The sequence below is a fragment of the Haemaphysalis longicornis genome, unplaced genomic scaffold (genome assembly GCF_048455015.1).
Source record: "Haemaphysalis longicornis isolate Haplotype H1 unplaced genomic scaffold, Haemaphysalis longicornis Haplotype H1 scaffold_6, whole genome shotgun sequence".
Taxonomy (NCBI): domain Eukaryota; kingdom Metazoa; phylum Arthropoda; class Arachnida; order Ixodida; family Ixodidae; genus Haemaphysalis; species Haemaphysalis longicornis.
This window is the reverse complement of record NW_027526407.1, coordinates 122973441-122987489: the sequence shown is the minus strand read 5'-3', so window position 1 is coordinate 122987489 and position 14049 is coordinate 122973441. Positions and strand designations below refer to the sequence as shown.

Genomic DNA, 14049 nt, shown 5'->3' with positions numbered 1-14049 from the left:
TTCTTTGATGACAAATGGACAGATCAATTCTAGTGGGTCAAAGATTCCAGTATTGCTTGGTGTACGGTCCTTTTTGTCGCTGGTGTCTGGCTTGATCCAAGAAGCGCAGATTTCATGCCAAGGTAAAGTGTGTAAGCCTTACTCCAAGCTATGCAAAAAACTCTTCTGTTTTAAGGAGACAATATGAGCTCTTGATTGCTTGCTTCCGCTGGTCGTTTTTCGATGTCGTCAAAAAGATCTTGTAGAGAAGCGGAATTTGTCGACCACTTTTTCAGTGCAATGCCGGTTTTAAGCATGATGCGATTGGCTTGCTCATACAAGCGTAGAGCACTATCTTTTGAATCCACTCTGGTAAGGAAGTCGTCAACGTAGAACGATGTCTTCAATAGTTCCGCCGTCTTCTTGTCCTCTTCCGATGCTTTACGCATGTGATACTGAATAGTGGCCGAGAGGAGAAATGGGCTTGATGTAGCTCCAAAAGGAACATGTTGCATCCGCCACTCGTGTAGATGGTCTGCCGGCGTTCCAGTTGGTAGGCTTGAATACCAGAAGAACTGGAAGGCGTCACGGTCTTTCGCCTGGATGTCGGTTTGGAGGAATGCCTTCTCCACGTCTGCACTGAGTCCAGTTGGGTACGTCCTGAACCTCAGTAGTACCTCCAGTATATCAGGGTTTAAGTTGACTCCCTTGTGCAGGCAATCGTTCAGTGAGAGAAAACATGGAGCAGATGACGATGCATCAAATACAACTCGTTGTTTTGTGGTTGTGCGATCTTCTTTGAATATTTCTCTGTGGGGCATTTAGTAAATTCGCTTGTCCTCTTCTGGTGTAAAACGTGTCTCAGGAACAATCTCTGCGTGACCGTCAACGAGGTACTGTTGTGTGGTTTTGTCATATATTTCGAGGTCTTTGTTCTTATGCCGGCGTTGCACCAAAGAAGTTAATCTTCTCATGGCCACGCGCGGTTGTCTGCGAGAGCTGTCTTCTCGATAGGCCTCCACCGAAGAGCCACTTCATAACGTCCTTCAAACTTGGTAACTGTCGATTCCAATTCCCTTAACTTCGGGTTTTTGATCTCACTGTTGTCGTTTGTGCTTATTCTCATAAACTCCAAGTCCCAAAACCGTCGGGCAATGTGGTCTTGGCGACAATCTTGCTCCGGCCAGCTGGTGTTACTGTGCAAGACGCACACCATGCAGTTAGACGGTGCAGATTTGTTTTCGGTGTCTGTAGCACCTTGAAACGTCCAGCCGAATATTGTGTTCCCGACCACAAGGCTAGAGTTAGTGTGGCGCGAAACTTCAGCTCTCAAATGCGGCCACATTTGATCTGCTCTGATTAGAAGTCCAACACTATAGTCTCCGGTGCTACAACCAAATTTGTCTGAATCACCGATATTTTTTCTGGTTTCTTTGAACTTCTTCACAAAAGGAATGTCAGCCAAGTATGATTGAATATCCTGGCAGATTTGGGGAATTTCAACAATGTCCACAGTGCATTGTGAATGATCAAACTGACTTTGTAGTTTTAGCAGCACAACACGATATTTGTGAGTTTTCTTTCGGAGAGTATTTCCAAACGTGTTGATCGCGAGATAGACTTCCTCTACAACCGGAATCTTCAGATTTCGGGAAATGACCTCATTTAAAAACTCCTTTGGATGACACCGTCGATGACCACGCGAAGGAAGCATCGTCGCTCCTGGGAGACAGCCCATGCCCGAAAAGTCTGCAGCAGTACGGTCTTGCTATGCTTGAAGTTTCTGCCCGAGTCCGTAGCCTCATAGTACGCTTTATCCGAGTCAGGGTTTGGTGGTTGACTCTCGGTGGTCGACTGCAAGTATAGCGATGAAGCATGCCTCCGTTCACATTCGGAGTAAGAAATCCGTCGTTGGCAGTCCTATGAGCGGTGTTGCTTAGCCCTGCATCTGAAGCAGCGGGCTTCTCTTGTAAGAATCTCTCTTTTCTCATGGTCCAGCATCTTTCACCTACACTGCTCCGTTTCATGAGTGGTACTTCGGCAAAATCAGCAGTAGGTTTGTTTTGCGTGCGAATATTCGGCGTTTTGAAATACCTCCACTGTTGGAGGATGTGGTCGGCAAAATCAACCTCTATATTGTTCCCCGTTTCCGTCAAATCTCTTTTATTTACCATAAAACATCGTCTGGCATTTCTCTCTACTTTCCACTTCCACTTGAATAAAAGATATCAGGTCTTGTAACCTTTTGTCAGCTGCCATCCCGTATTCGTCTTGTGTTGTCTGGGAAGGGAGCTTGGTGTTCGCTCGATGCCGATGGCACTCGATCACTGTGTCCGGTGGAGGGCTCCGGAGCAAAACATCGGTAAGCATAGATGCGTACCATGTAGTAGGCACCTTAAGTGCTTTTAATCCCCGGGCATGATTTTGCAGGGTGTCGTTAAGTCTTCGCAGTCCGGCAACATCACAAGATGATTTTAGAGCTAACAGGTATCGCAGGTGGTAGAGACGTTCTTCATCGATGCGGATAGGTTCGCCGAACCTTTATGTCTATGATGTCTATGTTTACGGCAAACATGTATATGGGATCTTTGTAGCATGCATCGGCCGTCTGAAGGTTAGCAATGGCTGATGCAGCCTCTCCCGATAAATACTTCCTTAAGTAATAAAACTTATTCATTGTTGTTTACAAAGAATTTTTGTCAATAGTCGCAATAAACTGTTCCTAAAAAGGAAGCCATTTAGTTATTTCTCCTCGACAGGGCGTAATGTCAAGTTTCGGTAATCGTGGTCCACCTGACCAAACGGCAGACTGAAGGTCATCGTGAGAAGCTGAATCCTCGACGCCACCATTGTGCGTAATCACTGCGAAACATTGATTCTTGAGAGCCTCTACCACAATCCTTAAACTTGAAAATGCGCCGATGGCTCCGTCTTCGTACTGTACGATACTCTGAAGCTCGGTCTCAAGTATCTCAACGGGATATAAAAGGTCAAGCTCGGCGTTAATTAATCGCATTTCGGCGTCTTACGCTGTCAAACGTTCAAGCAAGTTCTGAAGGCTCACCAGGTCAAGAGTTGAACATTGTAGCGGTGCCTTCACTTCGTTGGCCAGTTTCGTTTGCTGAGCCTGTCGGGTAGTCCGTTTCTGCTTCAATCGGTCCATGGCCGTCCCCTTTTCTCCCGGCGGTTCGTCGCAAGCACGGAGGACGTCGAGCAACGGGATTTCGGCACCAAGATGTGTTGAAGAAGGGACCAGGAACAGCCAAGACGCCCACAGCGTACCACAACTGGGAAGAAGCAAGCTTCCTCTGTCTTTATTTTACCGCTACTGCGCCACGCGCACTTCATCATCCTCTACTTCATGACAACTATGACAATTGGGAGGGCCCTTTTACTGTAAGCGAGAAGCTTTCGTCCATAACGAATATATTACGCAACCGAAATACAGTTGCACATGCAAGTCCGGTGAACATAGCAGAACTTTACCAAGTAGACTGTTCTGCTTTTTATGAGAGGCCTCTTTTTTCCTGAATGGCGCCTGCATGCGCTGCATATAAACTTCCTGGGTGTGTTTGTTTCTGCTGTAGCATTTTTAAAATTTTTACTTGTTTGTCCACGTTTTATTGCCCAGGCGTTGGTTGTTGATCAGTCGCACGTGAAGCGCTTGATTTATTTTTTTCCTGCGTTTAAGCTACCGTTGGGTTTCTTTTCGGGTGCTATTTTTTAACGTGATCGCCAAATTAGGCTGGTTTTTCGATTACCCCGCGGCTCCTAGCGGTCCGCAATTAGCCACGCTCATCAGGCGTTTACACAAGTGCGTCACCGCTGCACCCGGAAGCTACGACTGAAGCAGCAATAGTGGAGGGGTCTGCTGAACCTGTAATGTGGTGCTACAGAAACCAAAGTTTGGAAAGGAGGACACTTTTACGAGCCGGGATAGTCATGAAAGGACACGCGCGTTCCCCTGGGGGCCGCTAATGTGCGGTGAAGTTCGCGCTATCCCGAGTAGGTGGCAGAATGCTCGGCCGACACGCTCTCCAGCCGTGCCCACAACTTACGCCATTACACCAAAGCTTGTTTCCACCAGAGGATGAAAATATACATTTTCGGTAATTCATGCACCGAAGCTAATCTTGGGCTATGACGCAAGTGGTAGTGTAAGTTTCTGTATAGATTTTGACCGCTGTAAGGATTTTGACTGCTTTGGCATCTTCAATGCCCGCCGCAATCTCAATGAACTGGTGGTGTTGCTTTACGATTCCATCAGAGAAATGGTCCCCGCGGCCGGGAGTTCAACCAGCATCCTTGGGGTTAGCAGCGAAACGCCTTACCCACTGAACCGTGCTCTGGTTTTCCAATGGTACTTATTCCAGCAGAAACAGTATGTGACCTACCTAAAGCAGAAGACAAAAGATTACGCCGGTCTCTAAGAAATAAAATTATATCAGGAAAATAGCTAAAATAACGCCCACTCTCTTGCGTCTCGTCAGACTAGTTTTCCAAATATGTTTGAATATTCCAACCGTTATGTGTCCGCTGCCGGCTCGGTTTGGTAAACGACTGAGGGCGCCCAGAGGCCAAGCTAAACATTACCCTAAAAATAGGCGCTAACATCCTTTAAGAACACAGCCACGAAAGAATGTTTGGCGAGGTTCTATACAAGCGGGTAATTCCGAACTCACAATCTCCAAAACAGAAATATTTACCCTTTATTGCTCACAAGCAAAACGTTCAAATAAGAGAAGAGGACTAAAAAGAGAAAAGGAACGCTAAGACTCACGAAACCACTGATAACGACCAGTTTAATGCGGAGCCTGATGTGCAACACACTTACCCGCACCAAAGAAAGTGAAAGAAACACCATCATTGCAACAGCATAAGAGGCAATTTCAACCTCGCATTTTTGACCGTGAGACAAACTAAGCAAGTGGGGACCACCAGGTTAACAGAATGAACGTGCTTAGACGGGTCTAGAATAAATGGGGGGCGATTTACTCGATGGAGGGATGAAATATTATTCGGAGAAAAGAAGTGACTCTTCAAGCGCTGTACAACAGCTGGTGTAGGTGAATGGGAGAGGCCTTTGCGCTGCAGTAATCCTAAATAGGATATCTGTGACAATAACGATGAATGGCTCCTAAAGTTGTGTCTTCCTAACGCAATTAAGGATATCGGAGAAACCACGCTCCTAGCAACAAGAAAGCGTATGTAAAACAAATCGCGAGAGGCCATCATGAGTCCTTTGAAAAGAAAGAGGCACCCCAAAATGGAAGAGAGGACAGGCTTCCCCCTTGAAAGTAAATAATTGCATGCCATGATAGACATGACACCGATGCAGCTACCCCCATAAAATGTCTCCTCTACCAGGAATATAGATACAATCCTACACATGAAGAGGCGGTATGAGAGGCTCAACTACATTCGGAGGAAGTTCGAATATCATGATACAGCAGTATTCACCGACTCCCGGATGTACGAAAGCACAAAGCCTCAATTGCCGTAGTTGACTACTGCAGTCTTGGTGACTACATGACTCACCAACATACAAGAACAAAGAACGGAATGTTGGAGCCATCCTCTTGGCAATCCGAGAAGCGGAAGTATTAAATTGACGCGTAACGTCACTACAGACACGCATAGGACAATACACGATTTTCTGGAGGCAGTATACAAAGCGCTTCGCAAGATATTCCTATCCATAGTGCAGAAATTAATAACCTCACCTGCACAGCTGGATCTAGTTCGAATGCAAGCGAATGACGTGCTATGCAAAAGGCCCACGAACGCGCCTACCGTGCTCCTTGCGACTAAGACAGCCACATTGCGGTCTACGAAAAACGTTAAGAACAAATCATCATCCTATGGCAAGTAGCATAACCCTTCCACTTGGTAAAACGAGTTTTCAATGGCGACGAATCACGAACTCTGCGCACAAAAAACCAACACTGTTATCTCGAAATTTCTGGGCGTTAAGGTACTCCGTGGGAACATCAGACATTACCATAAAACACCGCTAAATTATGGGAAACATCAAAGGTAGCCAAAAGAAAAATAATAAAACCTAACATAATCCCATTCTTCGAGACATGGAAGGCAGATCTGACAAACTTTTTTTTTCAAGACGAGCGTGAGCTGCTTGAGAAGGCAAGAGAAGAAGCTGTTGCATCTGGTGCTGCAGACTCAGGTTCCACTCTAAGATCCCTGTCATCCCTTTAGCCCATATTGCTAAATCCCAACTATTTCTTGCTGAACAAAGATCCTCACTCTCTGCCACTCTTTCCCACTCTCGCTCTCTGCAATAAAGCAAAAATGTTCAGCCCCGCCCAGACATCACAGAATAGGCATTTTGATAGACTGCCACTGACCTATCCTCGCTCAAACTAAGCAACACCTCGCATTTCCAACCTTTAACGCACACATTTTCAGCAACAGAAGGGCACAGACCCTTTGTTTTTCCTGATGCACGGTGATTAAAAACCCTCGTTGCGGGTCTTTCTCTTTTCGATAACCATTTGATAGTCTTTCTCTTTTCGATAGATCACCAATGCAGCAGCTGCGTACGAACACACTGCGTGACAGTCGAAATATTGCTATCGCGCCTTACACCTTAGGATAGAAACGTAGATATTTCTGCAACTTTTTTTCCTGTGTGTAAATCCAGCACTCTTTTTGACATTTGCTACGGTGGCGCCCCGATTCTAGAGGACTCTAATCACTGCAACATCGCCGCGTGTGTTATACCTAGCCGGGTAAAATTCTGGGCTGCTGTCTCCTTCTCCTTGAGACCTTAACCCCGGCGCCACGGGCTTTCTCAAGGCGATCGCTGTTGCGTGCTCTCCACTGTGATACCTTGGCGTGCATGCTCTCTACATTGAATCGGGCTGCTCATTGGTGCTCTCCGTTTCTTTTAGCGGTGCCACCTTTTTGCCATGTTTTAGGACCAACCATTTCACTCTGAGGCTTTCGCAAACGGCCTCATTTTTTAAAGGGACAGACAACTGGTTTTTGTCGAGTATATATTGTCTATTCCAAATGAAAGGGCATCACTCAAAGCACCTTGACGAGAAACGGGTCTGCTGATAACGCCCTTGAACTTTTTAAATCGGAATGTTTAGATCTACGAGTCGTATGTGTCCCTCCCAAAAATAACACTGGCAACCATGACATAGAATAGCTCTGAACATACTTTGGTCTGTATGAGAAATAAAAAACGATATTTAACAACTTGCACCCAACTAAAAATGTTTGAATCGCAGGCTTTCCTGTCCCATTATGTGTTTTTTTTAAATAAAACGGTCTATTTTGCACGAATGCGCCATCTGTTGGGATAGACGATAGGTAGAATCTGGCTTCATGTTGTGGAGGTGGGCTGCCGTTGGCGTATTTGGAAACTGAAATCAAATATATTGGCGAAACGAATGCCTCTGACTAAGGCAGAATCGTCAAAGATCAATCGTTGGGTCTGTTTACTGAAATCTCCCGTTGATTCTGGGCATGGAGGATCAGTTAGCCAGACTGAGAGCCACCCAGTGACGGCAGGCGGCGTGTCTTTAAAACTTTCAAAATAATGTTTAGAAATACATATACAATTTACCTTGTACAAATGCGTGTGTTTAAAGGTTTTCAAAACGTAAATAAACGTTTCAGCAGAGACAGTAGCTGCTAGGTTCGCAGGTCACGTGACAGGGACACACATTGTAGTGTCAAGTTTCTACACTACAAACTGCCACCCTTCCAATGTCAGGAAGTTTGCTGCCAAATTAAAATTATTTCCGCCAATTTGTTTACAAATTGCATATGGTTACCGGGCTAAGCAAAACGCTGGCTTTCATATGAGCTAGAGAACATATACACGACAAAAATTGATTGTCTGTCCCTTTAATGGGTTTTTCAGAATGCCAGCAATCGATAGGCTTTTATGGCACTGCTTGTGTTGGCGTGATCATGTGGTTACTATCGCGAAATAGATACTGAAGCTTTCACGTTTGTGTAAAGATCTAATTCGGGGACCATGGCCTCATCTTCGTGTTGCGAAGTCTGTTCAAATCAGCCACTCGCGACTCTCACTCGGGTTCCTCCAAGTCTGCGTCTTATTTGGGCATGGGAACCGCAGTAATATATATATATATGTATTGTCACGGCCCTCTTCACACTTCCCACGGCAATGAACTGGACCACCTGGTGGTCAATCTATCGTACATTTCATCTATGGTTACGTGCCGCATCAGTGGGTCGCGCAAAGGAAGCCGAAGCGAAGACAGAGGTCGCCCAAAGACAGACTGGCTCCAGCTACGCTGGTATCCTCGGCATCGGACTATACGCCTCATTCTTTGAGAATTGATCGCTTTTATGCACAGCGTTTAAATAGTCCGGATCTGGCTCGTAACATCTTTTTTGTGGAGGTTGCGGTTCCCGTCCCTGTGCCTGTCAACAGCGCAGCAACACCACACCACGGATCTTCAGAGTGGGTGACACATTCGTCGACGCACGATGCCTCCTGCCAACGAGACCACACCCGTTGCGTCCTTTATCATCATTTCTCAGCCCCGTGACCCAGGCGTTTTCACCGGTGAGGATGAAACCGACGCGGAAGAATGGATGCGCATGATAGAACGTGCCATCGCCCATAACAGGTGGTATGGTACAATAATGCTGGCTAACCTACCTTACCATCTAAGAAACACAGCCAAATCCTGCTATCAGACCAATGAGCACACGTTGTCCAGCTGTGACGTTTGCAAAGAAAAGATGCGGAAAATATTTGCAGACCCGTAGGTTGCCAGCTCGCCGCACGTCAACAGCTCGCTTCGCGCGCCCAGACCTCCACTGAATCGTACATCACGTATATACACCATGTTTTGGCTATCTGCGCAACGGTTGATCCCGAAATGTAGGAAGCAGACAAGGTAGGCCACGGCCTTGAAGGCATTACAGATGACGCCTTCCATCTGCTGATGTGTAAGAATGCCGCTACAATCGACGCCATTCTTAACGAATGCCGACGCTTTGAGGAGGCGAAATACCGCCGCATTGCCCGCCAGTTTACTCGGCTGCCTCACACGGCGGCAACGTCGTCATGTCAAGATGTGTCGGTGCAACCACGCCCAACGCTGACGTCTAGCACGGAGGCCCATAGTGAGAGCCTGACGATAATAGTGAGCCATGAGATCGAGGCTATGGCTCCAGTCGTTCAGCACTGCGCGCACGACCGGAACGGCCCCACGATTTCTCTCATCCAAGCACTCGTTAGAGACGAGATCACGTCCCTGGGCCTTCACTCAGTTTGTGCCTTGGGACGCCAGGATCCCTGCGTCGGCTTCCATACCCCTTCCCCTCGTACTGATGTCCCGCCGCGCTACGATGTTCCACCGCGCTACCTACGACGCAGTCCTTGTAAATGGAGAACAGCCGATGACGAACAGCCGATGGAGAACAGCCGTCGCCCATTATTGCCGCAGCAGCTGGTCACCATTTAGCCGTCAATGGTTTTCCCAGAACAGCTACTCCGATGACTACCCTCGACGTTTTCCGCCACGTCCTCAGCAGCCCTTTGCAAGCGACAACACACGACGCAACCTATCTAGCCGCTCGCCGTCACCTCAGCGTCGCCAGTCGCGTTCGCCGCAGCCCCACCGCCAGACTCCACCGCCCAATTTCTCGACCTCCCTATCGGAAAACTAGCCAATGCAGCTCCCGAAGGTGATGCTGCATTGACGACCCGGCCTGAAAATCCTGGGATTACCTCCGTTCCAAGACCCAATTTGATAGATGTTCACGTTGACGGTGTTCGTGGTAGTGCTTTAGTCGACACAGGTGCCAATATTTCAGTCATGAGTTCGAACCTTCGCCGCACCCTTCGGAAAGTTATGACGCCCGCGATATGCCGTGCCGTACGAGTCGCCAACGGAGGAGCGACCACCGTAGCCGGAATTTGTACCGCTGGCTTCGTAATTGCCGAACACGACCTCCCTGTCTTGTTCACCGTCTTGGACACATGTCTTTCGACATAATATTGGGACTGGACTTTCTGACAGAACACGCCACCCTCAGTGACTATGCCGGCGAGGTTTTACGTCTTGAGCTGCCCACAACACCCCTTGATGACATCACGTCCACTTACCGGCTTTCCAGCGCCGAACATGCTGGATTAGCTCCCAAGGCCATGACATACGTGCGTTTATCGTCGTGCCCTCCAGCCCCAGATGGTAACTACCTTGTCTCGCCCGTCACCGATATACTCCTTTAACGCAACGTGACCCTTCCTTATACAGTCGTGACTGCTGCGAAGAACGAACTAGGCCTCCCATTTTTGAACTTCGGTTTCGCCACCCAAGTCCTTCCCCGTAGAATGGCGCTTGCTACACTGATCCCCTTGGCGGAATGCGAAGTTTCCGTGGTGACAACTGACGCCTCTGAATCCTCTATGGATAGCCAACGGTACATTTGACGAACTTCCAGTGATTTAATGGACATGATAGCGCCGGACCTTTCACCTCCAGAAGCCCATCAGCTCCGTTCTCTCCTAGCGTCATATCGGGACATTTTCGACTTGGACAACCGTCCATTGGGCCAGACTTCCCATGTGGCACATTGCGTAAACAGTGTTGACGCGACCCCTATCCGCCGACGTCCATATCGTGTCTCTCACTCCGAATGTACCGTCATTCAGCAGGAAGTAGAGAAGATGTTGCGGAAGGGTGTTATTGAGCCCTTTTCTAGTCGTGGGCATCGCCAGTCGTGCTGGTCAAAAAGAGAGACGGCTCATGGCGTTTCCGTATTGATTACAGACATTTAAACAAGATAACTAAGAAGGACGTTTATCCCCTTCCTCGAATTGACGACACCCTCGACTGCTTGCATGGCGTATCGTATTTCTCGTATATTGACCTGAGATCAGGATACTGGCCAATTCCAGTCGACGCTATGGACCGTGAAAAGACCGCTTTTGTAACACCAGACGGACGGTACCAATTTAAGGTCATGCCGTTTGGGCTCTGCAATGCGCCAGCCACATTCGAAAAGATGGTGGACTTCCTTCTTCATGGATTTAAATGGACGACATGGTTATGCTCTCTGGATGACGTTATCGTCTTTTCTCCACGTTTGAGACAAACTTGCATCGCCTATCCGAGATCCTGGCTGTTTTTCGAAGAACTGGACTTCAGCTAAATTCGTCAAAGTGCCACTTCAGTTGCCGTCAAATCAGGATCCTTTGGCACCTCGTCGACGCTACTGGAGTACAACCTGATCCAGACAAAATACGAGTCGTGAAAGAATTCCCTGTTCCTCGATAGGTGAAATACGTTCGAAGGTTTGTGGGGCTCAGCTCCTACTTTCGGCGCTTCGTCAAGAACTTCGCTGAAATTGCCAGGCCGCTCACGGATCTTCTTAAGCACAATAACCCGTTTTCCTGGGGCCCTGAGCAAGCTTCTGCTTTTTCAACTCTCGTCAATCATCTTACTAATCCACCAATTCTGGCGCCGTTTGACCCTTCCGCTCCGACCGAAGTTCACACGCATGCCAGTGGCCATGGCATAGGTTCTGTACTGGTTCAGAAACAGGCCGGCCTCGAACGAGTGATAGCGTATGCCAGTTGCCTTGTGTCACGTTCTGAGAGAAACTACTCGATCACCGAACGCGAGTGCATGGCACTTGTACGGGCCGTGAACAAATTCGGCCCATATTTATACGGAAGGCTGTTTTCTGCGGTAACCGACCACCATGCCCTATGCTGGCTTGCTTCCTTGAAAGATCCCACGGGTACTCTTGGTCGCTGGGCTTTACGCCTTCAGGAGTTTAACTACTCCGTGGCCCACAAGTCTGGCAGGCTCCACAGCGACGCCGACTGCCTGTCGCGTCAACCGGTCGACCAACCTGCTACCAGCTGGCAATGACCTTGTTTCTTGTGTCCTTGCACTAACTGACTTTCTCAACATCGCTGACCACCAGCGCCGCGACCAATCATTGCAGTCCATAATGGCACGTCTCACCCCCATGCCGTCAGACCCACCATTGAACGCCTTTTTGCTCCGCGACGACGTGCTGTTCCGCCGGAAGTATCGCGCAGACGGCCGTGATGAGCTTCTCGTTGTTCCTGAACACCTCCGATCTGACATTCTCCATCAGCTGCACGACGAGCCCACGGCTGGTCACCTTGGCGTCGCACGATCTTACGACCGTGTACATAAGCAATTTTTTTGGCCGGGACTTTACCGATTAGTCCGCCGCTACGTAACGGCATGTGACCTGTGCCACCTCCGGAAAACGTCTTCCTTGGGCCCAGCCGGACTGCTCCAACCGATAGAGATTCCTTCCGAACCCTTCTTTCGGGTTGGTTCGGGTTGGTTCTCTCTCGTTCGGGAAATTGCTGGATCGCTGTTGCGACCGATTGCTCAATCCGCTACGCTACGCTATTACGCGTGCTCTCCCCACCAGTTGTGCCACCGACGTTGCTGATTTCTTGCTTCACAACGTCACCCTACAACACGGTGCTCCCCGTCATCTCCTTACCGACCGTGGCCGGTAATTTCTGGCTTGGGTTGTTGACGACCTCCCCTTCTCTTGTCACACGAAGCTGACCACGACCGACCATCCCCAGACTAATGGCTTGACGGAAAGACTTAACAAGACCATCAAAGACATGCTCGCGATGTACGTTTTGATGGACCATCTGGACTGGGACGTCACTTTGCCGTATGTTACATTCGCATATAACTCATCCCGCCATGACACCGCCGGTTATTCACCGTTCTTTCTTCTCTACGGCCGTGAACCCAGTCTTCCCTTAGATGCCCTACTTCCTGATGCGACACCTCTGGCTACCGAATATGCTCGCTATGCTGTCGCTCACGCTGATGCGGCCCGCCAGGTTGCCCGTGCCAAGCTCTCGGCTTCCCAGTCCACTCGAAACACCGCTATGAAGAGCAACACCACAACGCCCACTTTACTCCCGGATCGTTGGTTCTTGTCAGCACCCCTTGCCGCCGCATTGGGCTCTCCGAGAAACGGCTGCTCGATTCAAAGGCCCCTATCGGATCAACCATATGGTCACACCCGTGACGCTCTTAATTGTTCCCGCCGCTGCTTACTCACCGTCACGGGACCCAGCAGCTCAACTCGTCCACGTAGGCCGCATCAAGCCGTATTACTCATCGGCCCCACCTGTTCCCTGGGCCTCGTTTTCAATAAGCACCGAGACGGCGTCATTGCAATAAACACCGACGGTCAAGAGGGTCATGTCACGCCCCTCCTGATACTTCACAAGGAAATGCACTGGACCACCTGGTGGTCAATCCATCGTACATTTCATCTATGGGTACGTGCCGCATCAGTGGGTCGCGCAAGGCAAGCCGAAGCGAAGACAAAGAGGTCGCCCAGAGAAAGACTGGCTCGAGCTACGCCGGTATCCTCGGCTTCGGACTATACCCCTCATTCTTTGAGAATAGATAGCTTTTTATGCACAGCGTGTAAATAGTCCGCATCTGCCTCGTAACAATATATATATATATATATATATATATATATATATATATATATATATATATATATATATATATATATATATATATATTTATATATATATATAGTAAGGAAATTAGGGGCTCGTTGAGGAAATACAGAAAGATAGGTCAGCAGTCTACAACGCCAAAGGAGGCATAGGGGTGTGGTTAGGCTCTTTTCGTTATCGCTAGGGTTAATTAGGTAAACATTTTTTTAATTATACAGAAGAAAGAAAGAAAGAAAAACACGCGCCCAGAGTGGGGATCGAACCCACGCCTTTCGATTAAATGTCCAATTCCTTACCAATTCGGCTATCTGGGCGACTGCGTTCTCCTTAACTTTCTCGGTTATTTATATTTACTAGAAGTGTATCTGACGCTTGAGGATGGTAGCCAGCGCCACTCTGACTACACGGGGAGAAGGGGACCTTCTTTTTAACCCCCGGGGCGTGACTCCAACGTCTACAGCCTGTCATGAGCGGGTTACTGGCGAGAAGCCCTCTTATGCTACCTAGGCATCAAGGCTGCCAGACCCGAGACCCTCGCTAGGCTTTCGCATATTAATATAGTA

The 14049-nt window shown here is 48.4% G+C and overlaps 1 non-coding gene across 1 annotated transcript; it reads right to left on the bottom strand.

Moving 5' to 3' along the window:
- Positions 1-13728: 13728 nt before the first annotated feature.
- On the bottom strand, positions 13729-13800 carry Trnak-uuu (transfer RNA lysine (anticodon UUU)). Its single transcript has one exon. It is a non-coding gene; the product is annotated as a tRNA-Lys (tRNA).
- Positions 13801-14049: the final 249 nt, after the last annotated feature.